Source organism: Peromyscus californicus, unplaced genomic scaffold (genome assembly GCF_007827085.1).
Source record: "Peromyscus californicus insignis strain IS unplaced genomic scaffold, ASM782708v3 Scaffold_14__1_contigs__length_90479793_seg_2, whole genome shotgun sequence".
NCBI lineage: Eukaryota > Metazoa > Chordata > Mammalia > Rodentia > Cricetidae > Peromyscus > Peromyscus californicus.
Genome location: NW_026294436.1, coordinates 37,028,428 through 37,055,185, shown reverse-complemented (window position 1 = coordinate 37,055,185; position 26,758 = coordinate 37,028,428). Strand labels below are relative to the sequence as shown.

Sequence of the window (26,758 nt, the reverse complement as noted above, 5' to 3'; positions counted from 1 at the left end):
TTCCTTATTTATAACTTTCTCCCAAAGACCTGAAAACTTCAATCAACCCATCCTCTCCTTCCTTCTTAAGAAAAAGGAAGGAATGATAGCCCTAGTGCCTGGGAACCCATTGACTGCCCTGGCCATGAAAGTGAGAACATGGGCTCCTTTCTGGTGTCCTCCTTAGGTTTTGAGGGGTGGTAAACTATTTGGGGCTTAAGTTCTTAGGGACCAGGTCATTTAAAAATAATGGGAACCCCAGCAAGCATGTATCAATAAAAATAGTGTCTACATTCCTGACCCATGACGAGGAGCAGTTTGTGTCTAATTTCTGGGCTAGCTGATCCCACGCAGCATACCAATTTTCCTAACTGCTTTAAGCCAAAGGACACTTGGCAAGCATTTTGCTGTTGGGGTTTTGGAGGGCCTGGGACTCTGTATCTATGTGTTGTCTCACAAAGTAGTCCCCTAATACGACTTTACAATTGGGCTCAACTGTGTGATTTGTGAAAACTTGAAGCATTTATAGTTATTTTCAGGAAAGGCCAAAGACATCTTGTTAAATAACTAGCTTACAGCAAGTTTATAACAAGATAGAATTCCTGACTGGGACGGAATGACTCAAGTAAGAGTTGAGCTAGGAAGGTCATGGAAAAGTAGTCTACGATTGTTTTAACTGCAAAAGTTATAGAATGACATACCCATCCTGAATCAGCAATGTGCAGTGACTGGAAGGGAAAAGGTAAGAAATGAAAAGAGTTATGGGGAATTTTTATATTCCGGACTTCACATTTATGAAATGTATTAATTGTCCTTTGGGAGATACATGTCGATTTAAAAACATTTAAAATATGCTAGGCACCCTCAGGAGGCTGAGGGCAGAAGACAGCTGAGAACTGGGAGGCCAGGGTAGGATACAGTGAGTTCTAAGTCAGCCTGGGCTAGACTAGGACCTGTCTCAAAAGAACACAATGACATTGATGATGATGGTGATGATGATGATACATATATACATACATTTACTTATCTGCATGATCATGAGCTATTTTTACATCTCCAGAGTCAAAGTAGTCCCATGGAACTTTGGCCCTTAGATTCTAAGAGAGTACCCATGAGCACATTCTAGGGTCCCCACATGCAGGGGCTGTGCCCAGGAGCCAGGAAGTAATTAGCATTAGTGGGTGGGATGTCACACTTAAAGGATGGTTTTCTCGCCCTGGAGGCAGGTGGAGCTTGGGCCTGGCTCTCCCTTGAGCCCTCCTAGCAGTTACCTAAGGAGGTGGCTCTTGTCTCCTCTCCTTAAAGACACCACTTAGTGGGGTTCACTCAGAAGGCCCCACTGCTTCCTTCCAGGGCTTAGCTCTTCTTGAGCAGAGAACAAACCCTGAGGTCACGTAGTACTCTGGGCTTCTTACAAAAGTCTGTCAAAGTATGATGATCATCCGCTCTTCACCAAAGCTGAGCGAGATCAGAGAAGAGCATGTCTACGTGCATCATCTGCAATAAAACTGGGAGAACTTATGTGCTGTCTACGACTGCATCCTTAGGGGCAAGGTCTGCCCTATTTATATAGTGCCCTGAATCAGTAGTGACTGCCGCTTCTACTGTGGGGCTTAAGGCAAGTTACTTTGCTTCTGGGGGGTCTAATTTCAAATGAGAGGCTGACTAAGCCTCTTAAAGGGCAGTTAGTTTGTCATCATATAGACAGTGATTGCCATGACTGTATTCTTATTTGGGGACAGAACGTTCTAGACTCGAGGCTACATGCCCCTTTTCTTCCCCTGCCTTCTTGCCCACCCCACAAACTCAGCTGTCTCTGGGCTGTAAGAAGTCACCCGGGTAGCTATAAGTATGCACTAAGTGACCGGTGTGCCTTCCGTTATGCTTCTGTCAGACAGTTGGTGTCTGCTGATCTCTCCTCCGCTCCTGGAACAACACTTCATGTTATTTCCTTCTCCGAGCTCATCAAATGGGCAGTCTAATTCAATGAACCCATAAAACGGTGAGAATATTCCAATTTGTCACTTTGCGCTCTATGTCATGGTTAGAGTAAATCTGACACATAGGGCATTAAATCATTAACTTAGTCACACGGGCTTGATGACTTAAATGTCCTTTTTTTTCTTTTTTCTCTGCAAAAAAAATAAACTGCCTGAGAGAAGTCATTCAATACCCATTCAAAACACTGAACTTTATAAATTATCCAGTTCTCAGAAAAACTGTCATATATGTTGACATGTAACTGTAAGGCCATTAGACAGTCTATCTCAACCAGAATTTCCTCACTACTAAAATGTTATAGAACCAAATGTATTGTAACAAAATGCTACAGAACCAAATGCACTTTGTCCAAATCAAGACTATCAACTAGAATATATAGGTCAGTCTTTGATCATCCATGTTAACCAAGGAAAGTGATGGCAATCATTCTTTTTTTTTTTTGGTTTTTTCGAGACAGGGTTTCTCTGTGTAGCTTTGCGCCTTTCCTGGAACTCGCTTTGGAGACCAGGCTGGCCTCGAACTCACAGAGATCCGCCTGGCTCTGCCTCCCGAGTGCTGGGATTAAAGGCGTGCGCCACCACCGCCCGGCAGCAATCATTCTTAAAACTTCTTGCTTGGGTCTGTGCTGGAGCTGTGTGTGTGTGTGTGTGTGTGTGTGTGTGTGTGTGTGTGTGTGTGTGTTACATTTGAATGCTGCTGATTCCATGCTTCCGGGGACCCTATTTACTTTAAAACAAAGAACAGATCTGCCCTATGGGAAGCCAATTTGTGCTTAGCTATGCTTTGTTCTTTACTTAAAGTGACAGGTGGCATCTCAGCCCAAACAACTTGCTTCTTTTCCCATCCTTTGCTCTTTCACTCCCCATGCAGCTTTTTCACACACACACACACACACACACACACACACACACACACACACACACACACACAGACACTTCTCCAGGCTGCAGAAGATAACAAATACTTGGTTCTAAAGACTTCCTGCAGGAACTAACAGAGGAAATGGAAAAGCAAAGAGCTTCCAGTCTACTGTCATTCAATAGACAGATGATGGGAACTACATAGTCCATTTAAAATTTATTAGTAGCCACATTAAAAATAAAACAGATAAAAGTTAACTTTAGTAACACATAGCACTAACCCACAAATATCTAAAACATGTAACCAGTAAATAATGTTTTATTCACTCATTCATTCATTCATTTATTTAATTTTATGTGTGTGGATGTTTTGCCAGCCTGTATGTATGTGTACCATGTGCATGTCTGGTACCTGTTGAGGTCAGCAGAGGGTATCAGATCCCCTAGAATTGGAGTTAGGATGGCTGTGAGCCATTACATGGATGGGTCCTCTATAAGAGCAACAAGTGCTCTTAACCTCAGAGCCATCTCTCCAGCCCCCACCATGTTTAATCTTGATTGTTACCTTGACTGACTTGAAAAGTGCCTGGGATGTTCATAAAGTATCTGTGAGGACATTTCCAGACAGGATTGACTAAGGCGGGGAAGACCTGCCCTAAATGTGAGCAGCACTAACCCCACAGACCAGGGGCCCACATGGACTAAAAGAAAGGAAAAGGACAGGGATGATGTACACTGGCATGCTCTCTCCCGGCTTCCTGACGCCATGATGTGAGCTGTCCTGGCCCAACCTCCTAGCCATGATGGACTAAAATCATGAACAAAATGAGCCCTTCCTTATTGTTCCACCAACTGTTCTGTCACAGAGAGAAGCCTGGTTAACTGTACAAGTGCTATCAAGGAAACGTCTCACACCCTTTTTCAGTACTAAGCCTCTGGTATCTGATGTAACTTTCACACGTACAGAATATCTCAATTGGATATTTCAAGTGCTCAGTGACCATGGGTGACTAGTGTCTGCCTTATGGATCAGGAAAACTCAGGGTTTAAGAGGTAGTTGCTTATCCCAGCGGGGACAGAGGCAGAAAGACCACATAACCACTGTCCACTCCGGGAAGTTCAAACAACATCATTAAAAAAAGGATCTATTCTCTATCAATAAAGGAAGCTCTGATCCATCATCACACAAAGAGCACAGCTCACCTCAAGGGTCAACAGGAACTTGACTTGTAACAAGTCCCTGTGCGGGTTAAGCTTGGCTCAAGTTTCAGACGTTGACTGTTGTCTCTTACAGACCCTCCTGGTGGCCAGTGAGGAGTCGGTGCAGTTTACTTTGAGGGCTTTCCCCCAGTGCTGAATCATAGCAGGCCTGCTCCGGGTGGTAGAAAATTGCTAACTACCAACGGACGTAGTAGATGAGCTCATTTCCAAACAGGATACAGCCTTACAACGACCTGCTTCATTTATAGAAACAACTTGTTCACCCAACTCCTACCCTCTACCCAAAAGAAAAACAGCCCAAGGGTTTGATAAATTCGGGTGCCTCTGGCACCTAGTGTCAGGAATGGCTAAAACTTTGGGTTATAGGATGTAATCACATCCCATGGAACTATATAAAGAATTGGTTCAGTGATCAGATTCCCTATGGTAAAACAGAGAAAGAGGAAATTAAAAAACAACCAACCCTCCACCCCTGCTGGATGGGTCAGAGGCTTGAATAGATGAACACATGTGATTTGCTTCCTATGTGAGTTTCTATGTCAGTAAGCCAGCAAACGCCTCTTGTGTATTCATAGTTCCTGGTGGTATTTTGTGATTAAGGAAGACACAGTGGAATTACAGAACTAAAATGGGCTCTTAATGTCTCCTCAATTACCCTACAACACAGCAGTGTTTATTTATTGAATAACTGTAATAGCATATAAATTATTCCAGGCCTATTATCATTACTGATAATGGCAAAGACTACTGTGTATTAAATAGTGTGGGTTTACAGATCAAAACTAATCAAATGGAAGTTGTTCAGAAGACGTTGCTTTAATTTCTCCACATTTCACGTGTTAGAGCATGGGGCCTCTCATTATCAAGCAGTTCTCCTTACCACACCGGGTGTCGCTGGGGCCCCAAGTGAGGGCATTTCTACGAGTAGCATCTTGAAGGCAGGTGGGTGTATCATTGGGAAATCATGATGTCTTCCCAGGACTCTTCTCTCAAGCTGAGTGCTATGGTTGGATACTCTTGGACTAGGTCCCCTGAGGCTCCATACGGTGGAGTTCAGGCCCCACTATGAAGAAGTGAGGTGGAACTCAATCTGACTACAGTGCTGAACTGAGACCTTCCGGAGACAATCAGGATTGATAGGGACAATGGTTAAGAGCACCGACTGCTCTTCCAGAGGACCCTGGTCCATTCCCAGCACCTACATGGTGACTCACAACCATCTATAACTCCAGTTCCAGGGGAACTGACACCCTTTTCTGGTCATTTTGAGCACCAGGCACACACATGATACCCTGTCATACATGCAGGCAAAACTCAAATACATACAAAAAACTAAAAAATTAATTAGTAACACAGCATCTCTACAACCCGACATTTCTTTCTAGTTCTAGGCTGGGCACAGTTCCCCTATTGAAGTTTGTATGTTTAATGCAATTCATTATACATTCCAGCCTGCCACCACTCCTTTGCCCCCCAGCATGACTTGGACTCCCTTAATCTATTCTTTTTCACAGTATTTATTACATTAATCTAAGTGAATCATTTGTATTTATATTTATGGTTTATTTTCTACTTCTGCCCTTGGCCCCTAATTAGGCTTGACATATACTGTACACTCAATAAATATCTGTTAAATGAATGTCGTTCTGATCAGTACAGATTCTGAGTTTCTAATTAAGACAAAATTAGTATGAAACTTTTCATCTAAGCCCATATTTCTAGTTGACCAGTGAGTGTACTAGGCAAGACAAATATTTAATTCTAAATTAAAAGCAAATATTACTACAGTCAAGGAAGCAACCCAGGAATAGCAGTGAGAGTATGGGAAATCAGCCCATAGATGTTCACCACTGGATCCCCAGCACCCTGAGCAAACACAAAGCAACAGCTTAATGTGTGGTTGGTAAAGGAATGCACAGCTACTTACTCTACAGGGCATGTAGTTGTGGGACAACAAGATAGGTTGAGCTGTGGCAGGTGGGAGGCACTCAAGGCAAAGGGAGGGCTGTGCCCCAGCACACAGAGGCCCATGCCCCTGCTCGCCAAACAGCATTTCCTGCTTCAGACACCCAAGCTGTGAAGCTCTCAACCCACCTGGAGTAGAGATTTAATTTATGTCTGGTTCAGATGCAGAGACCTCCAGCAGAGTTCCATGGGGCGGGTTCCCGAGCTCGGAAACGACCTAACTGTGATCGCTGTGGGGGTGTAAGGTGACACACCAGGAGTAAAGGACCCAAGAGAGCCTGGCATTGGTAGTCTCTCTACAGCCACTCATACTTTCTTCCTCTTTTACTCACATCCAAACTGCAGCCTCAGGCTCTACCAGAGCAGGGAGAACGTCCATTATGACAGGTCTAGCCCACGAGCATGAGTCTGGTCTTTAATGCAAATTTCTAACATCACCCGTAGACTATGTCACATGATCATTTGGATTGTTTTCAAAGATAATTTATAGCTTAATGAGCTTGCAATTAGAATCTCAGCAGGCATTAGGAGCTAATTAGCTACAATGAGTTAACAAATAAGAATCTATGCTTAATATTGTCAAGAAAGAATCAATTGTAAGGGGAAATTTTTCATATCAGGTGTAATATTGCACAATAAATACCTATTATCTACCAAATTATCTATCAAAATTGCAAGCACATGGTAAAAAAGAATACCCAGTTAACCTTAAGATATAGGCTTATCATTTTAATATTCAATGGGAAAGCTATATTATTTCATAAATGGTGCTGATACAACTGTTTATCCACTTAAGGAAAAACAGTAGACCACAGGCATACATCACATGTGAACATGATTTCTGCACAGATGAGAGACTTCAGTGTGAAAATCTAGCACTATAGGGAGCTGGAGAGATGGCTTAGTGGTAAAGAGCACTGGCTGCTCTTCCAGAGGACCCGGGTTCCATTCCCAGCACCCATATACAACTTACAATCACCTGTAACTCTAGTTCCAGGGGATCTGATGTCCTCTTCTGTTCCCTACAAGTACCAGGTACACATGTGGTACATAGACATACGTGTAGGCAAAGCACTCAGACACATAAATCATACATGTAGGCAAAGCACTCAGACACATAAAATCACTTTAAATATATATATATATATATAAAAATTTTTTAAATAAGCAAGAACATTACCTATATAATCTAAGGTTAAGGAAAATCTCAGCAAAGTCAGGAAATCAAAAAAACATGAAAGATAGACATATTTGACTATATAAAAATTAGACATCTTCGCATGGCAAAATATATTCTAATTAAAAGCTAATAGTAGCATAATGAGTTAATGGTAACAGATAAATAATGAACTTGAAAGATGTCATTAGTGGAGATATACAAATATACATATAAATATAATGGTTAATATATACATTTTCATAGAACTCTGTAAAACAATAGGAGAAAGAATGAGTAAAAATGAAAATGGAAAATTCACACAAAAAGGAAGTCTAAATGTTGACAACTACTAGGTAAGATGCTCAGATCCCGTGGCAGCCAGGGAAGGGCCACCAGAATAAAGAAGAGTCATTTTTAACCTGGCAGCTTACCAGGGCTCAAAAGGAACAGAAAGTCTAATGCCAGGATGCTGTAAAGAGTGCTCTTGTGTACTGTAGAAATGTGAAGCTTTAGAGTCCAGCTGAAAATTGACCTGGTAGCTTCTATTAAGTTAAAAATTCCTTTACTCACCAACCATACTTCCTGGGCACATCTTTATAGAAATAGGAACATGAGGACATATTACAAGGGTGTTAATATAATCATAGGTTTTAGTCACTGTGAGAAAAAAAGGAAAGGCTATTGATAAGAGCATGGCTGACCAGTGTAGAATACAAGCCATGGAATATTATAATCTGCTGAGCAATGAGTTAGAACCATGTCGGTTAACCAGAAGAAGTTGCCAAGGCTGCGCTGGTTAAGAACAACAAAGGCAGAAGAGTAAGGATCAGATGATGATCTTACTTTTAAAACAGCGGCCAAACAACAAGCCTTATCATGTGTGCATGCACACGGGAAAACATGCAGAAGACACAGAGTTTAATATTGCTTGTGGAGGGACGGAGAGAATGAGGAAAATAGCCTAGCTTTTATGATATGGTCTGAGTTATGTGTTCACATAAACTGTGTGGATGTGTGTATACTATATGGCACTTTAAAACAAAACAAAGAAAAGAAATCACTTGGCTTTGTACTTCTTACATGCACACCCCAGCCTTCTGCGGTTACCAATGCCCCTCTTCCTCCGCGCCCCTGGGTAAGCCACTCAGCCTCCCCCCTCCCGCCGCCATCTCTCAAATGATGGGTATGAAACACCATCTGTAAGATGAGTTCCAGCTCTGGTGCCCTTATTCGATGCCTCCTCTTCCACAGTCACTAGGGTGAGAGAATACCAGCTTGATTTCTGTTTCCCTAACAGCACTGTAGCTGGTGGAAACTAGGCAACGGGATCCAAAACAGAAACCGAGCACATTCCACTACCTGTTCTCTGTTTCACCCACTCTGGCTTTTGTTTTCTCAGCCTGGCCGTGCTTCTTTTCATGATGCTGTGACACTGTCACAGTGCATGAGTCATGTGCTAGGCACAGTTGGTATACCCCACAGGCAACTGGGAGGCCTGGGTGCCTGCTTCATGGACAGAATGGTGGGAATGCCTTTGCTATGGAAATTGAGGTCTGGGTAAGGAAAGGGGCCAGTTAGCAATGGGGTGCAAAGCAGTCAGTCTCCACCACGGGCCACCCAAAACCCTCAGATCGAACCCATAGCTTTTAGAATCATGATCGATCAGCAGCCACACACTTCTCCAAGGCAGAAATCAAAGTCAGAACTTTAGGAGAGAGTGGGCTGAAGGAAGAGGACGGTGCAGTGCTCAGATCAATGACTGTAGGAAACAAAGTGACAGAAAATTAGAGAAGACCGGAAGAACAGAGTCCCCTGAACCAGGTGGAGAGGACCCGAGAACTACCGTGCACGGTGGGGTTGGACTTAAGCTGCAGGATTAGTTCAGGGCTGCAGCCTGAGACGGTGACCAGGCAGAAGACATGCATTGGGGGTCACCCAAGAATGCCAAGGCTGGAGGAAGAGGGGAATAAATGTAAGATTTCAGTGGGAAGTGTGCATCCCTGCAGAGAGCAGGGAGTGGGAATGGAAGAATTTACAGAGAAATAAAATTTTGTAAACATACTAAAATTTTCAAAATATTATGAAATCACCTTCAAAAGACTGAGGAGTCGTAATTTATATCATAGTTAGCTTTAATTATCAACTTGTCCTAGCAGGGTACCATCTGAGAAGAAATCCTCACTTCAGAAACTCCCTAGATCAGATTGGCCTATGGGCATTTGTACCGACAATTGTTATGACTTATGACTCGATGCAGGAGGGCCCAGGCTGCTGTGGGTGGTACCAATCCTAGATAGGTGGTCCTTGGGTATATAAGCTATATAAGCTACCTAAGCATGAGATTATGAGAGAGCCAGCAAGCCGTGTTTCTCCATGGTTTCTGCTTCAAGCTCCCGTCCCAGCTTCCCTCAGTGATGGGCTGTGACCTGGAAATGTAACCCAAATAAACCCTTTCCTCCCCGAGTTGCTTTTGGTCAGTGTTTTATCTCAGCAACAGAGTGAAACTAGACCAATTTACAAGCTACCACTTTTATTTGAGATTAAACATCATGAAAAAAAAAATATGTTGGGCTAGGATAGAAAATGAAGCAGAGCCGGGCGGTGGTGGCGGCGCACGCCTTTAATTCCAGCACTCGGGAGGCAGAGCCAGGCGGATCTCTGTGAGTTCGAGGCCAGCCTGGGCTACCAAGTGAGTTCCAGGAAAAGGCGCAAAGCTACACAGAGAAACCCTGTCTCGAAAAAACCAAAAAAAAAAAAAAAAAAAAAAAAAAAGAAAATGAAGCAGAAACAATGGTCCTTTTTGTAAGGTGATATGAGGTGTTATTTCATAAAATTATTTTTGTACTTAGTAATAATGCCTATGACCTATGGGTCAGTCAGGAGTAATGATTTCCTTACATTAATCTTGTATCATTTGTGAAGGCTCCATGTGAGTGGGCACTGAGTGTCCCTGTCCTACCCACAAGGACATCAAAGAGCTAGAAGAATAACACAGGTACTAGTGTTAGAGTCAAGATTTGAATCCAAGATGGCCCGACCCCCCCCCCCCCCCCACACACACACACAGCTTACATCCACTGTGCCCGACACTCCTCTCCCCACAGAGAACATCCCTTTGAAATACACAATCTCGCTTCAGAAGATGCCTCCGCCTGCTTCAGGTCCACTTCATGAGGAGACACTCACTACCACTTCCAAATGGGTTTTTGTTTTCCACATCAATGGCTCAGTCCCCCTAAGTGTATGACTGACTCACTGTGCCCCAAAATGCCTGGGTCAAACTAAATACTGTATGTCTTCTTCTTCTTTTCTTTCTTTTGTTTTGTGGTAGGGTCTCACTCTGGGGCCCAGGCTGGCCTGGAACTTATGACAACCCTCCTGCCTCAGACTCCCAAGTGCTAGAGCTCTAGTCATGAGCCACCACAGCTGGCTTATAGCTCTTCCTCTCAAATGTTTTCTGGACCTAAGGTAAGCAAGCTTTTTCTGTGAAAGGCACAACATTACGTTTCAGGCTCTGCCAGTCCTGAAGTTTCGACCATGACTATTTGTCTCTGCCCTTCATTCACAAAAGCAGGCAAGAACACCCGGGCAGATAGTGTGGCTGAGTTCCACATCCAGGTTGGGCCTACAGATCACATATGTCGACATATGTTGCCCTAGACCACATGGTTTTCAGGCGAATATTCCGTGTAATTCCTTCACAGATTCCTTCTCTAGAGCAGTCTAAATCAAACCCCTCTCGAAACTTCTTGGTACATGGTTTACACACACCTCAGCTTGTAATTAGTTTCTCTTTGTTATTAGTAGCTTGTAACATTCAAACTGGATTCCCAACACCTCGCAATTGCTTGGGATAAAAAGATGCCCAGTCAGTATCTGTTGGCGGAAGACTCGGGCAATGGAGGAAGAGAGGAGGAAAGGAGGGAGGGGGAGAGAACGGAAGGTAGGCAGGTCAGTCCTCATCCTGAACCTGTTCTGTGTGCTGCAGTAGTTCGTCAGAAAGGCACTAGTACCTCTCCCACTACTACTGTGCATTCTTCTTTCTTTCATTAAAAAATTATTGTATGTGTATGTGGGTTTTGCCTGCAGGTATGCCTGAGTACTGTGCGCATGCTTGGTGCCAGCAGAGGCCAGAACTGGAACTGGAGTTGCAGACAGTTGTAAGCCACCATGCGGGTGCTGGGAATGGAACTCTAGAGGGGCCAGAGCTCTTAACAGCTGAGTCATCTCCTCAGCCCCACTACTGTCCATCCTTAAGGTACCATTAGAAGTCAAGTGTCCTTCTGTCAGTGGCCAGGGATGGAAATGTGACTCTAAGCTATCACTGGCCAGTCCTCAGCAGCCTAAAGAGTTCCCTTAATCTTTTAGGGCCTCAGTTCCAGTGAAACTGCATCCTTGGCTTTGACACACAAAAGAATTTCAGGACATGCCGGTAGGAAGCAAGAATTAGAGTTTATTAAAAATAGAAAGACAGACCCAGGCAAGAATGGAGCATAGCTGTGGCCTCTCACAGTGGCGTTACGAGCAAGTGGCTGAACCTTAGCCATAGTTACCATTTGGGTGGCTCAACTTACATCTCTAAGCGTTGCTAAGAAACCTTTGCTCTCTCTTTGTGAAAGTAAGATTATAGGGTAGCTTCAGAGATGCCTTGGATGGGACTACAGTATGAAACCAGAGCCACTAGGGTTACACAAGAGTTCAAAAGGGAGATTTCTGGTGAGATCCACGATAACTGTGGGTTTATAGCTGGAGGAGAAGCCTTAGGTGACTGCTGATAACTGAGCCAGCATTCTTGATTGTCAATGACCTCCCTCCTCCTCTAGGCCTCTTGCCAGCGAGTGCTCCATCCCTCACCAGGTTCTATCAGTGTAAGAGCACCTGCTTCCTCTGAGGAGTGACAGGAACTTCCTGTTTGGTGGTGCGATCCCTCCTCTTCGTGCAGGTGTTATTAGCTGAGGTGTCCAACGCTGTCTGCTTTGTGGAAGCTTTGAACATGGAGACCAGTCCCCCCCTCACACCATTGCTTGACCTTATCTTCCTCCAGAACAACTGACACTATGCTCTAAAGTGAATGTAAAAGAAGGACTGTTCTGGTTTTCACCTGGCACATTGAGGGCCAGCCCAAGGCTTTACCTCTAGTGCTCAGGAAGCACTAGTCCTTGAAAATGTGTGTGACAGAAGCCACCCAAGGGCTTTAACTAAGTTCATATTTGGTTTTCTCCACTTTAAATGGTAGACCCAACTTCTACTTTTATTAAATAAAATTCCAGGAAGCAAGCAAGTACACCAGTAATTTCAGAATCTAGCTTGCCTACAATTATAAGGGACACTTTTTACCCTTTGGATCCTTCTAACTAACATGATATTTGAAGATTCCTCCCTGCATAAATCATCGCTAAATCAAATATTCTCAGTCTTCTCATCCCATAACCTGGTTTCCAGACCCCACAGAATTCAACCTTGTCTGAACACATTCTAGAAAATAACACAAACATGGATCTGGGTCTCAGTCAGCTTACCCCTAATAGCTTATGGTCCTATTGGTCTCAATTTCCATGAGACTCATTTTGTCTGTAAAATGCAGGCTGACGTTACCTCTGCAGAGCACTGTCAGGGTGATGGAATGAGTGTATTAAGCACCCAGCACGTTCAGTGAACATTTAGTAACTGGCTGTTCGTATCCTTACTTTCTGAAATCCTTCTTAAAATGTGTAGAGGAAAATCAAATACAATCCTCCCGGACCTGAGCTCTTTAACAAACAGCAGAGAGGAGCCCGTGTTTCAGAGCCAAGCACTTCGGCTTGAACTATGAACCCAGCACTTGGTGACCACGCCATCTCAAATTCTCTTAGCTGCCTCCACTTCAGCTCCTGCAAGACAGCAAAGCTCTCTCCTGAAAAGACTAGCTGTCAACAGCGCGTGTCCCATAACAAGTGCGCAGGGAAGAGTGACAGTGTTAACGAGTATGCTGCCGCTAATTAGGTCATCACCCATATGGCAAACCGTGAGGTACCAACCATTTCATTTCTGTTTTGTCCCTGCGGGAAGTACAGAGATACAAGCAGATATTTAGTGTATGTGTTGTGGTGGTCTATGAACTGGTGAGATTACACCTCCAAATACGGAAGAATTAGTGGGAGCTGTTATCTTCCCTGCTCTAAGGACAGTCTGAGGCCACTTTAGTGCGAGGATAAAAGTTTGCACGTGTGGAGAAACACTGTCTGGTTTCTTTTGTTGTTGCTGAGGTCATTCATTCCGAACCAACAGTAAGTTACAATCACCGAGTGACTGTGAAGAATCATGTGGAGAATGGCATCCAACGTACAAAGAACAATAATTTTTTTTTTTCACTTGGTAGGCAAGCGCTCTACCACTGAGCTAAATCCCCAACCCCACGATATTTTTTTTTAATGTAAGGAAGGAATATTCCATGTGATACAGCCAAGAAAATCAGTAACTTAAAAGATGGCACAATGCAAATATTCCACTCTGCCTGCTCAATCTTGGAAATCAATTTAAGTGGATTCTCATGAGTTAACCAAACAAGAATGCAAAAGTATTGTTTGATGTAAAAAAAGGAGTCTAAATCGGAAGGCTAATGGGTGATGAGAAGCATGAAAAAAGGGTACAAGGCGATGCACTTTTGGGAAAGTCAGTGGTAGGGTGGACAAGTCACTGTGCAGAGAGTCAAGAGAGAACTCTGTCTTCCAGAGAGCGTGTGCTGGTTACGAAGTAAAGCAGGACTCTCCCACAGCCGGTGGGATTACACCAGGTTAAGAGCTCTTGCTGCTCTTCCAGAAGACCCACATTTGGTTCCCAGCGCTCATGGCAGGCTGCTCACAGTTCCCTGCATCTCCAGCTCCAGGACAGCCTTCTTCTGGCCTCTGCAGGGACCCACATACAACCCACATATGGCACATACACACACATGCATGCACACACATTCACACTCACACATATATAATTTTTTTTAAAAAAAATAAAGACTTCTGAGGAGATCACATAGATCCTAAGGCCTTTGGAAAATTAAAGAACCCCAAAGTGAGTCTGGACTAAGATTTGGAGAAGAAAGCAAAGAGTAGTGAACACAGCAAGTGAGAAGATAAGAAATACACTTGAGATTATAATGTGGTCCAACCCATTTAACACAATTGTCAGTTCCCTATTATGTGGTATTTCCATTTCAAATATGCTCCCTTCTTTTCAGCTATGAAATTTTTATTTCCAGAGACATCTTCATTAGTCTATAGGCTGGCAAAGGGAACAGTACAATTTGATTTTAAATCATCAAATGTGAAACTGGAAATGGGAAGAGAAACTAGACATGGCCGCTGGCAAGTACTTCACCATCGCTGGGGATTTCCCTGTACTTCATTACGACCAAACCCAACTATAAAAATCAATCAAGCTATCAGAAAGCCAGTGATAGTCAGAACCACCCTTGGCAGGCTACCTTAGGAAACTTTTAGCTCATGAAATATCTGCAGAAGGAAGAACAGGAGTTTGACACTTCCTCCAGACAACCAGCCTTCAATTCATCTCTGTTCTCGTGCATCTATCAGCACCCGCGTCGGTAGTAAGGCGATTCATTTTAAACGCAAACACCAAATATTGTTGCCCTGTCTGTTCCTGGTCTGTTTTTCTTTTCCAACCCCGCCCCATGCAGGGGATTGAGCCAGAAGAAGGCTCCCATGGAGGTGGAGAAGAAAGCAGTTGTGAGCTGCCTGACATGGGTGCTGGGAACTGAATGCCAGACATCCTCACAACTATGGGACACAGTACCTAGACTAATGCCACGACATTAGGCAAGGCCAACCAGAAGGGTAATTTGTAACCCCAACAAAGCACACACACTCAGAGAGTGTGCATAGCAAAAGTTGCCCTCCTGCCACACTGCATGCCCTCAATAAATCGTCTTGCTGCAAAATGTTGCAGGTTACAATTAGAGCACACAGTTTCAGAGCGCATAGCTCATACTTCATTAAGGCTCTTCAGGCAAGAAGTACTGGCCAGATGCAAACAACCTTGCTCTCAGTGAGAATGACTCACTGTTGGGGCCAAAGGGAGTCTACAGCTTCATGGAAAGGCTGCTGACTTCTCAAAATTTTAAATGTTGAATCCACTATCTTAATGCTTGGAAATGCGACCTGGGAGCTTAGTTCAGTCATAGAGCATATGTTTATTATGCCTGAGGCCCTGGGCTCAATCCCCAGCATGGGGAAGGGTCTTGGAAAATAAAATCAAAAGGGTCCCATCAACAATTATCCTCCTTGCAGGGATCCAAGAAGGACAAGGCAGTGATCAGAAATGTCCCAGGAGGACATCTGGCCTGACGCAACACGTTCTTTGGAACTGAACCACTTGGGGTTGGCCAAGTGTTAACATGAAGTGGGATGGAATGAGCTTAAGTGACATTCCTATTTCATGTTTCTTTTATTCCACTTCTTCAGCACAGGAGCAAATAATCCCCCCAATTCTCCGCTGCTGATAGAATGGGCTAGCTTCACAAACACAGCCTTGTCTACCGGCAATGCCCTGGTGTTTCTGCTTTGGCCCCAGAATTTAAGACAATGGTCTTGACACAGTACACCCTTTGTAAAAAGTTCTTTTGTTCCAACTTTTGCCTCTCCTGGAACTTGAAGGACATATTTGCATAATGCTAGTTGGAAACTGGTGATGGCCACCCAAGTGAACGGGGAGTGTGAACGGTCATCCAATTCCTTTGGGGAGTTGAGGAGAAACAGAGAAATAAAAGGTCTCAGTTCGTCTCACAGCTGGTCCTGACAGAGACCATGCCCGAATCTCCAGCAAAAGAGGAAGTTGGCAGGGAGTGTCAAAGTGACTATTAAGATATGGCTTCTCGCCGGGCGGTGGTGGCGCACACCTTTAATCCCAGCACTTGGGAGGCAGAGCCAGGCGGATCTCTGTGAGTTCGAGGCCAGCCTGGGCTACCAAGTGAGTTCCAGGAGAGGCGCAAAGCTACACAGAGAAACCCTGTCTCGAAAAACCAAAAAAAAAAAAAAAGATATGGCTTCTCTCCAACTTTGCTCCCTTTTCTAAGCCCCATAAAGTAGGAGTGTCTCACTAACTGCTAAATGTTGGTGATTTTAAGCATGACTTTTAGTTTCCTGAAGAAATCACTAAGAAAATCAGGTCACAGCAGGATTCCTCTCAGCAGTAGCCAGGAATCTATCTATTTAACAAGCCAAATATGGTGGCTCAGACAAGTAATTCCAGCACTCAGCAGGCTGAGGCAGGCAGATTAGAAATTTAAGGCTAGCCTGGACATCATAATGAGTTAGAGGCCAACCTGAGCTATGTGAGATCCTGTTTTAAACAACAGTCCAGTTAACATTAAAAAAAGTTCTGAAGGGAAAACAAAGAGGAGCTATTAATAGTGGGTCTCGACCACTTCGGGAGTCAAATGACATTCTCACAGGGGTTGCCCAACACTCCTGGAAAACTCAGATATTTACATTATGATTCATAACAGTAGCAAAATTACAGTTACAAAGTTGCAACGAAAATATATATTTTTTTTGGGTGTTTTTTTTTCCCCGAGACAGGGTTTCTCTGTGTAGTTTTGGTGCCTATCCTGGATCTCACTCTGTAGCCCAGGCTGGCCTCGAACTCACAGAGATCTGCCTAGCTCTGCCTCCCGAGTGCTGGGATTAAGGGCATGCGCCACTACCGCCCAGTATGAAAATAAATTTTATGGTTGTGGGTCACCACCACATGAGGAACTATATTAGGAAGGTTGAGAACCACTGATTTAAAACATAAAGAACTAGAAATACATAAGCACTATGAGTTCCCAACTCCATACCTGCAATATATCCCACAACATTATTCTCAGCTATATATTTATACAAGCAAAGCAAGTTCTAGCATTGGAGAGCAATTTTATAGCATGCAGTTGACCACAGAAACACCCATTTGGGTTAAGCTACAACTTCATGTTTCCAAGTGAAGACTTCTGCATCTCAATTGCCACCCGAATTTCAGCAGATGTACAGCGATTTGCTTCCTTCTCAAACCAATACTAAGAAATGATCCATGTCAAGCTTAGTATGAAATGACTAACCGCAAATCACCAGGCCCCAAAGAGGAATTGGATTCGATTTTTCATAAATAGCAGCTAGTCAAATACTGGCTTACAGTAGGCGCTTAGTAAGTACCTGGTGATAAAGAGTGTCCATAAGAACCACGGCTCTCAACTCACACGGATTAAGAGTTTATTCTTGAGCCAAATATGAACAACTGCGACTGGGATTCAGGTTGCCCCCGCTAGCAAGTTCCGACATGGGAACAGTTTCATCAGGCTTTCATAGAGACAGAACAAAAGAGGTCATAAGTCAACGAATCTTTAAATGTCCTGGGAGCCAAACGTCAGTGAGGTGGGCTTAAGCAAAGAGAGGTTTCAAATGCCACCCCACAACATTATTAGTTTTGGGATGGAGGAAGCTAGTGTCCTGTTAATACATTCCGGAAGGTTTCTCATGGCAGTCACAAGGTTGTTAACCTGGACTCAAAGGTGGAACAACAAAATGGCCACGAAGGAGCCTAGAGCTAGCTCAAGAGGATATGACTCTCTGGTCCTGCTGCATTCCGACTCTCCACAAGATCTGAATCAGTCTTGGAAAACTTTAGGCAGGGGTGTGGCTTTTCTCTAGAAGCTTCACTTGAAGGAATAGGAGCATAAACTTTAGCTCCAAATGGCCTGGGTTTAAAACTTTGTGTTCAGAGACCTCGTCTACACCATGAGAAGGATGCAGTTAGCACAGCACCCACCTCCCAGTCAGGCCCTGGGGCATCAACAGAGTGCTTTCCCAAGCACAGCACCCTACGCCAGAAGAGACTTTATCTGGAAACAAAGTCCTTGTAGACATACTTAGTTAAGATGATGTCATTCCAGAGTGGGCTGGGCCCTCATCTGGTGAGACTGATGTTTTTCAAGGGAAAGTTCCGGGTCAGCAAGATGGCTCAGTAGGTCACCTGAGGTCCATCCCCAGGACTCACATGGAAGGAGAGCACCAACTACTACTGTCTTCTGACCTCCACACTCCACACACAAATAAATAAATAGATATGTAATAAATGCAGGTGTCAAAGGTGAAGGAGGGGGACTTTCAGACACAGACACAGTCATGAACATAAACACAGAACCAGGGGAAATGCCATGTGAAGACAGACAGGTCTCAGGGGAATGCCTGAGTGCCAACAAGAGAAGCCTGCAGAGGGTCCCCTCTCACTGTCCTCAGAGGAAACAGCCCTGCCTGCATTATGAGTTAGGACTTCCCAGCTCTAAAACTAGAAACACGTCTCCAGCCACAGCAGCTCTGGTGCACTACCACAGAAGTCCGAGCCAAAGTGGTCCTTGAAGCAATTTGAAAGTGTTATCAGCACCTAAGAAAATTCACAGCTAGAAACGTTCTTATAAAACTCCAAAATACCCAGGACAAAGAGAGACAGGCTGGCCTCAAACCTGCTATGTACCAGATGCTGGCCTTGAACTCTTGCTCTTCCTGCCTCTAGCCTCTCAAGTGCTGGGATTACAGGTATGCATCTCCACACCCAGCTGGGAAAATGTTTTTGAAATAAATCAAATTATCCCCAAAGGAGCAACTGAACTGACAGCCTCAGTGATGGAAGCTGGACACTCACAGAGGGCCGACCGTCTTCAGTGTAATGGCGGAAAAACAATGGCCGCCCCAGAATCTCATAGGCAGTGAAAAGAAATGGAACCTTGTCATAGTCCTAAAACAATTTACAAATAGAAGTCACTGGTTTCAAATCTGCCCTCAGAAAGAGTTCCAAGAGGGGCTACACTGAGGCCCACCCTGGCTGAGGAGCTATTAGCAGCTAATGGCTTGCTGAGAGGGAGTTTGCTTTCTGGGGTTGGGTAGAGGATGACCACTGGTGGATTGCACATGCAGCCGTGGATGACCTCACACCATGCCCACATGGGCAGCACTAATCAGACTCAGTGGATTAAAATAAATAAAAAGGGACAAGAAGTTGGGAGAGGGATATTTTGGGTGTGGCCCTGGGAGGAGGTGAAGGGGGAGAAGAAGGTGGATACTATCAAGACATAGCACCCATGTATATGAACTTGACAAAGAGAAGCTTTAAGCTAAGATGCATGAATGTGCAAGAGCCACCAAATACTAAATACATGAATCATTCCAACGTTACCTAAACTATTTCCTACTATAAAAAGGGGGAAAGAGAAGCAGGAACATTCCCCAATTTTTTTTAGAGAGTACAGTTAGCTCAGAATTCTACCCAGGGCCCATGCATGCTAAGCATGTGCTCGACCACTAAGCAATAAGTCCAGCCTTCCAATCTATTTTATAAAGCATAAATGACCTTAACAGGTAGATCTAAGAACGTCATTAACCAACAGGAAACATACATACCAAATACACTCGCTAACATAGATGAGAAGATCCCTTAAGCTTTTAGTAAACAAAATAAAAATCAAATTCCTATAAACAAGCAATACACAGAAAGTACTCACAGTGGTACTTTGAGTAACAAATGCTGGAAACAGCCCAGGTCCATGTCAACAGCCAGTTGAGTCTTAGTAATTACAGCATATTAATATGATGCAATAGATTTAGCACTGAAAGTCAGTGGCTTACAATTGCAAGCAATAACACAAGTGAGGCACCGGAGCAGAATATTAATAAGGAAATTATGGGAGAAGACGAGGTCAGAGTCCATGAGGAGAAAGTCTTAGGGTATGCTGGATGATCACTGATCCACGACAAGGCTATAAAGAAAAGCAACCCAAAAGCATCCAGGATGGCCTGACTTCAAAAAACAGGATGGACGAAGGACAGTGAGAAGCTTCAGAGGTAAGAGTAATGCTCACTACACCTAATAAATATATCATAAGCATTATTTCATATCTACTCAATGTTTAACTTTCAAACCCCCACACAACTAATAGAATGAGCCACAGCTCCTGATCAAGGCTCTTCCCTCTCACACCCTCCAAATCTATTCACAGCACGGGATGAAGGATACACAGCTCACCATTCCACAACCCAGCAGAATTTCCTCCAAATTCTCCTAAGTGCTGATTTTTAAAAGAAACATATGCCAAATAGAATCCTTTCATAATTCTACCTCGTCACATATTAAAGCAGCCATCACATAATCTCTCTCACTAGTGTTTTCGAACTTTACATATCCCACTACAAGTTTAAGAAAAAAAAAACTTGAAAGCTATTCAAATTATCCCACAGGCAATAATATATACTTAAAAAAAAACAGTGATTTTGGAATATACCCAATCTTAATGATACAGATTTTAAATTCTTTCATGAATTAACTCAATTCTTTGCTTGCTTAATTGTTTCCATTATTGGTCTAATTGGTGACCCTTAACTATTACAACTGCATCATTTTCAGACCTCTGTGCCAAAATAACTATTTAGCTCAGCAGAAGTGGGAAAGGGAGTGGGTGCTGGTGTCACTGATACGTCATTGTTTGGCAAGAAGTATTCAAATGTAGTTCCCTGGCAACAAGGCTTTAGGCACCAGGAAACCCAAGGCTGTGCTGGGGTAATGGACCGAATGCCTGAAAGGCATGAGCTCTATTATTTCAGCCTCTGGGGGAGACCCGTTTTCCACTTCCAGCTCTTACATTGCTTTGAGAACACTAAGTAATTTAAATAGAATCAAAAGCATAAGTATTATAAAGGCATATTTTAAATCAATGACGTCTACAGTGTTCCAGCCCATGTATTCAAATGCAGAAGAAATTTTTAATTTAAATTATATAAAATCATGTACATTTGCATTTTAACTATATAAAATTTAACTAGCACACAGTCCACACTATCAAATACTTTCTATTCCAGGTCTATCTAAGCTAAATGATCTGGTCGTGTTTACCCAGTGGACAGAATACTAAGGCCAGCTTAGATAGCTCCACTAACCAAGAAACCCACACATCCCAGGTCTCCAAGGGCCTTAGATGGCAGCTCCAGATCTATTTCACTGTGGGTCATGGCAACAGATCATAAGAGTAGTTTGATTTAAGAATCATGTGTTCAAAATGTCCAAAAGATGGCTTGTTTTTGTAAAGTAATGTTGAGAATCAGTAAATCGATGTCAGGGGCCAGGAGTCAAGGCATCGGGTTCTCTTCATTGACAAGCAGTGTCCTACTTAAGCTTTACTGTAAGTTAACTCTAAGGCATAGACTAGGGGACCACGAACTTCCTTCCCAAGTCTAGGGTCTTATAAATAACCAGCAAAGTCTAGAAAAGGACAAGTAATGACTTCAGAGGAACCCTCACATCCACAGAAGGGCAAAGAGAAATAGTTGCTATTTTAGAGAATTAGCCTAGTCACACGATAAGCACAGGTGAGCTCTTGAGGTGGTCTTGGTGAAGAGAGTGAGTTTAAGGGATTTTCTTTAAGATCGTTCCTTCTAAAACAAGAAACTGGCATCTCATTTTTAGGGAACAGTAATTACCAAGCACTTTGTTCCCAGCTCATAAAGGGTGTGTGCTTGTGTATTTGGGGCGGGGGGTTCACAGCTGTGTGGGTGCATGTGTTCATGCACACACATACATGTGGAGGCTGGAGGTGGACAGTGGGTATCTCCTGTACCATTTCACCACTTTTGAGATAAGGTCTCTTGCTTAAAGGTTTTCTATGCATTGCAAGAAAAGGAAGAAATTTCTATAATTTCTACAAGTAAAAGCATTCAAAGAGCATTTATAAAAATTGTGTTTTTTTGTTTTGCTTATCTCCCAATATTGTTTATTTGTAATACATGGGCCAAAAATGATTAGGCATGAGTTAGAATTTTCCAATTCATAGGTCTGTTTGTCCATAAACATGTGTGCCACAAATTCAAAACTGTGCCCTATTACATAATAAAATTCACTCAGTATTTTCAGTTAGAATTGACTGGTGCCCACACCAGACAATCCCTCACATAATAAACTTGCTTTGTAGGTATTACTAGACTGTGTGAATATATTAAGTTGGTGAAAATAAACCTGAGATCTGCTGCAGAGTGCTAAAGAACATAAAACACCATGTGGAAAAAAACACATTAAAAGGACTGGCTGCATCTCATTTGAATTGTAAAGTCCTTTTCTGTTTCCAAAATCTAATTTAACTCAGCAACATGTATTAAACGCCTAAAAATGTGAAGTGTCAAAATCAAATCTAATGAAAGTGTTTGCTTTCACCTGGGAGTTCTGGCTAAGAGTTCGAGACACACGGCACTGTCAAAGGAACCAATTCTAAAATGCAGTCACTTTATAACATCCCATCCAGCCGGCTCACCCCACCACCAGAGCCCTTGGAGGTTACAAGTGTGAGTGAATCGCTTTCAGGGTGTCCTTAGTTACATCACTGTGATCTCTTAGCCTAAATCCCCTGGGTTCTTCTAGATGTTCTCAACCCGCTGTCCTCATGTTTCCCAGAGAGTCTACCATCCCTCTTCCTGGGTGTTCCTAATGATGTAAATAAACAGCACTTGCTCAGTGGAAGTACCGGCTGTCCTTCAGGCTAACGCAGCGTCCTTCAGGACATCACAGCACCATTGAACGAAGGTGTCAGCATTCACTTCCATGGCAGAGTCACCACTCATGCAGTAATACTGTATCTTAATAGCTACTCCATGTTCTCTTTTTTCCTGATCCTTTAGGGCAAGAACTATGGCTTTCTATTGATGAACTTCCACTAACTGATGCTCTCTGGTGCAGGCTATGGCCATCTGTTGTTGCTAGCCCAAACTTCCTAAGTGGCCTCCTGGCACCACAAAATGCTATTCTCCTCTCCATGCTGCTTACACTGCAGCCACTGTGACCCCTTGAAAGTAAACGAGGGGCAGGTCCCTTATCTACTTACAACTTTTAGAAGTTCAAATTCTTAATATGTAATATAAAGCCCCTTTCTAGTTGGGATCTAGTCCATTTCCCCATCTTTGCTTATCTCCTCTTTCTGATCTATGCCCTCCAGCTTACAGAATTCCTTCAGTTCTCCTAAGAGTCCATAATCTGTGTTGCTTTCCAGCTCTCAATTACCCCATTCCTCCTGCCAGGAACACATTCCCCCTGTCCTGCGTCTCCTGAGCTGGAGAAGCAGGTACACACTGATAATGTCCATTATCCACATAGCCTGTGTTCAGCTCTGTATTTGTGAAGCACAAGATGGAGTTTTGGAGAAAGCTGCCTCAGAACATCTTGGAACTATAAGTCCCACTTGGTGGCACCCGACATGGTCAGGGACTGGGAACTGCCGTGTGAATTCTAAATGGACAGGTGGAGGCAACTGCTATACACAGATGCCATGCAATAAAATTGAGTTGGAATGTGATGTCCTATAAAGATTAATCTTGTGAGATCTTCTTCTTCTATCTACTCAAAAAAGAGGAACAAAACCAAACCAGACATATGTCCACTGCCCAGTACAGTTGGAGCTCCTTGGTGAAAATAATCCTAGCAACTGCGCTCCCTTTCTCTGAAGGATGAAGGATCATAGATCTCTTCACTTGTCCTCATCTGTCTTGAGACAGCCATACTATATAAAAAGAGGGTATAGACAGGACCTTTGTCAAGGTTAAAGAGGAAATACATAGACATCTTAAGTACAACGGCGGTGCTTCTGGATTCAGAATGGATATGAATATCTAGAACAATTAGGACCTAACATCTTTGGGACAAATGGGTTGGGCTGTTGTTGACCTGAGCACTAGGGAATGTATCTTAAGAATCCCACATAGGCAGGGCAGTGGTGGCACACGCCTTTAATCCCAGCACCTGGGAGGCAGAGGCAGGTGGGTTTCAATGAGTTTAAGGCCAGCCCTGGTGTACAGAGCAAGTTCCAGGACAGCCAGGGCTACACAGAGAAACCCTGTCTCGAAAAACAAAGCAAAAGAAGCAGCAGCCCATGTGGGATGGGCAGAGGCTGATACCAAGCACTCAAACATGTAGGACCCCGTTCTCAGCAGAGATGTACGGTGGCCCTAGAGTCAATGGAGCGGTGACAACAGCAGACTGGGTCCTTTGGCTTGCTTGTGGCAGAAGACGACAGTGGCAGCCCCTTCAGAGTTTCTGGCCCTAGTTACAGCCAGTGTTTTGTGGCCCTTTTGAACAACTCTGGTAAATACAGTGAACTGGCAGCTTGAGAAACCCCTTAATGGCTTATTCAAGACCACACAATGAATAATAGGTAGAGACTTGGGACAGAAAAAGTGATTCAGTAAAAACAGTGGTACATTGTGCCATCAAATACAAGGGGAAAAAAATCAGGGGGTGGGGCAAGATGGGAAAACCCCCATGAGCTCATTGGCCTGCAACAACCAAGGACTGCTCTCTGTAATGCTATGATGGCCCATGCCCAGTTGTCTGCACACAGACTCAGTGGGGGAACAAATGGTCTTTGGTTTGAAGAATATGCCACAGACCAGGGAACTATAACTAGACTTCATTGTCTTCGTGCCTTGACAACATCCTAGAGAGCAGAGCTGGGCTCTGAATTGGCTGAGATCTTCCATAAATGGTGTCTAAATGCAGGCTCCACATCATCCAAAACTCCCCAGAGAAATTCCTATTATGTACAAGGAATGGAGAATGCAGCAAGTCCCTTGACTGGTCAGAACACATCCTCTGTTCAGTGCAGCTCTGTATTTCCTGGGTCCAGTGCCAGCTGTGTGTTCTTACTAGACCAAGATCCGAAGTGCAGAGGTTCTAAGTATACTGAAAACTAAGCTGGTCCTAGGAAGACACAGGCATGATATTAAAAAGGCTCTAGTTAAGAGTCAATATTATGTTACCTGGAGTTGCTGTAGGAAAAGTTACATTTTTTTTTTAAATTAGCTTCTATTGACATACACATTAAAACCAAGAGTTGGGAACTGGCTCAGCAGGTAAGGGCACTTGTTGCCAAGCCTGACAAAGTGAGTTTGGTCCCCAGAACCCACGTAGTGGCAGGAAAGAACAAACTCCCAAAAGTTATCAACTGATCTCCACATGCATGCTCTGACACATACACATCCATGGACACACATCCACCATCCATCCACCCATAGATACATAACCAAGAACTGGCTGAGATGTAGCACCAGTGACGGTCAACTCTGTGGAACTGATCATGTCAGGGAAACCTCCAAACATGAAAATAAGTGTGTTATAAAATTAGTTGCAGTGTGTGTGTGGTGGGGTACTTTTTACTATGACTCAGATCAAAACTCATCTGTTCAGAGATCTCCCTGCAAAACAAACTTAAAATTCTGTACAAGGCTGGAGGTATTGCTCAAGACTTGACCAAGTGCTTACTTAGCATGTCCACAGCACTCCACATACAAGGGCTCCTTGACTTACTGTGGGGCAGCATCGTGAGACGCCCACCGTAAGTTGAAATTGCAGCTGATACACCTAACCTGCATCCCAGCTTAGCCTAGCCTGCCTTAGACAAGCTCAAATACTTACCTAACGCTACCCTTGAGTAAAACCATCAGCAGCAAAGCCTATTTTACAACAAAGTGTTAAATTCCTCCCGTACAGCGACAGGGGGTTGTTTCGTTGACTGGTAGACTGTGAAACCACAAAACACAATACTCAAAATGCTCTGGTGACCGAGCAGAGAGGGCCCTTGTCAGCATCAGGGAAGGGCAGCACACTGCACACAGCCCGCCCGATGGGTACCACTTTTGCCCTCTCGTGATCTACAAGATCCTTAAGAGAGGGCTCTTGTCAGCATCAGGGAAGGGCAGCACACTGCACACAGCCCGCCCGATGGGTACCACTTTTGCCGTCTCGCGATCTACAAGATCCTTAAGTTAAGCTACTTTGGGGTTGGGACCCTCTGTTATACTTTTTCACTCGGCAGTGACTTCTAGCTGCTCTCTACCACGTTAACTTTGCTAGCTATCAAATTAGACTTGTGGCTGTGCTCCCTTCCTCCATCCCGTTTGCGTTCAGACTCCCAAAGAGAGCAAATGCTTCATTAGTCTACACTTGTACAGGGTTGGCACAGACTAAGCCCCTCTGTGACATTTGACTGCCTGCCTTTCTAACTGCCAAAGAACACAGTTCAGTTATCTGCAAGCCCAGACAAACCCGCATTCATATTAAAAAAATGTCAAAGATGACACACTGGAATGAAAAATCCTTTTAAAATTTTTACTTACAGATGGATTAGTAAGTAAATCCATACCTAAAAGCAAAATAAAGCTATCTAAAGCTGTGCCACTTCAAGTGTGGCCAGTGACATCACTTGGAAACTTGTTAGAAATGCAAAACCTGCCTCCCACCAATCGCATTGAATTGGACTGTCTCGGGGTCGAGACGAAGCCCCTGTGTTTTAGATAAGTTTTAAGATGTGTTTTATCTTAAATCGCATGTGTGTGTCTATGTGGGAGTATGTGCACATGGGTACAGGTGTCCACAGAGGCCAGATGAGGGCATCAGATCTCCCTGGAGGTAGAGTTACAGGCAGTTGTGAGCTCCCCAAAGCGGGTGCTAGGAACTGACCTCTCGTCCTTTGCGAGAGTAGCAAGCACTCATAACCACCAAGCTGTCTCACTGGCCTTCAATCAGG

At 43.7% G+C, this 26,758-nt stretch overlaps 1 protein-coding gene across 1 annotated transcript in view; it reads right to left on the bottom strand.

Moving 5' to 3' along the window:
* Window positions 1-26,758, bottom strand: part of Niban1 (niban apoptosis regulator 1) — a 154,009-nt gene that overhangs the window by 42,175 nt on the left and 85,076 nt on the right. The gene's annotated exons all lie outside the window — the stretch shown is intronic.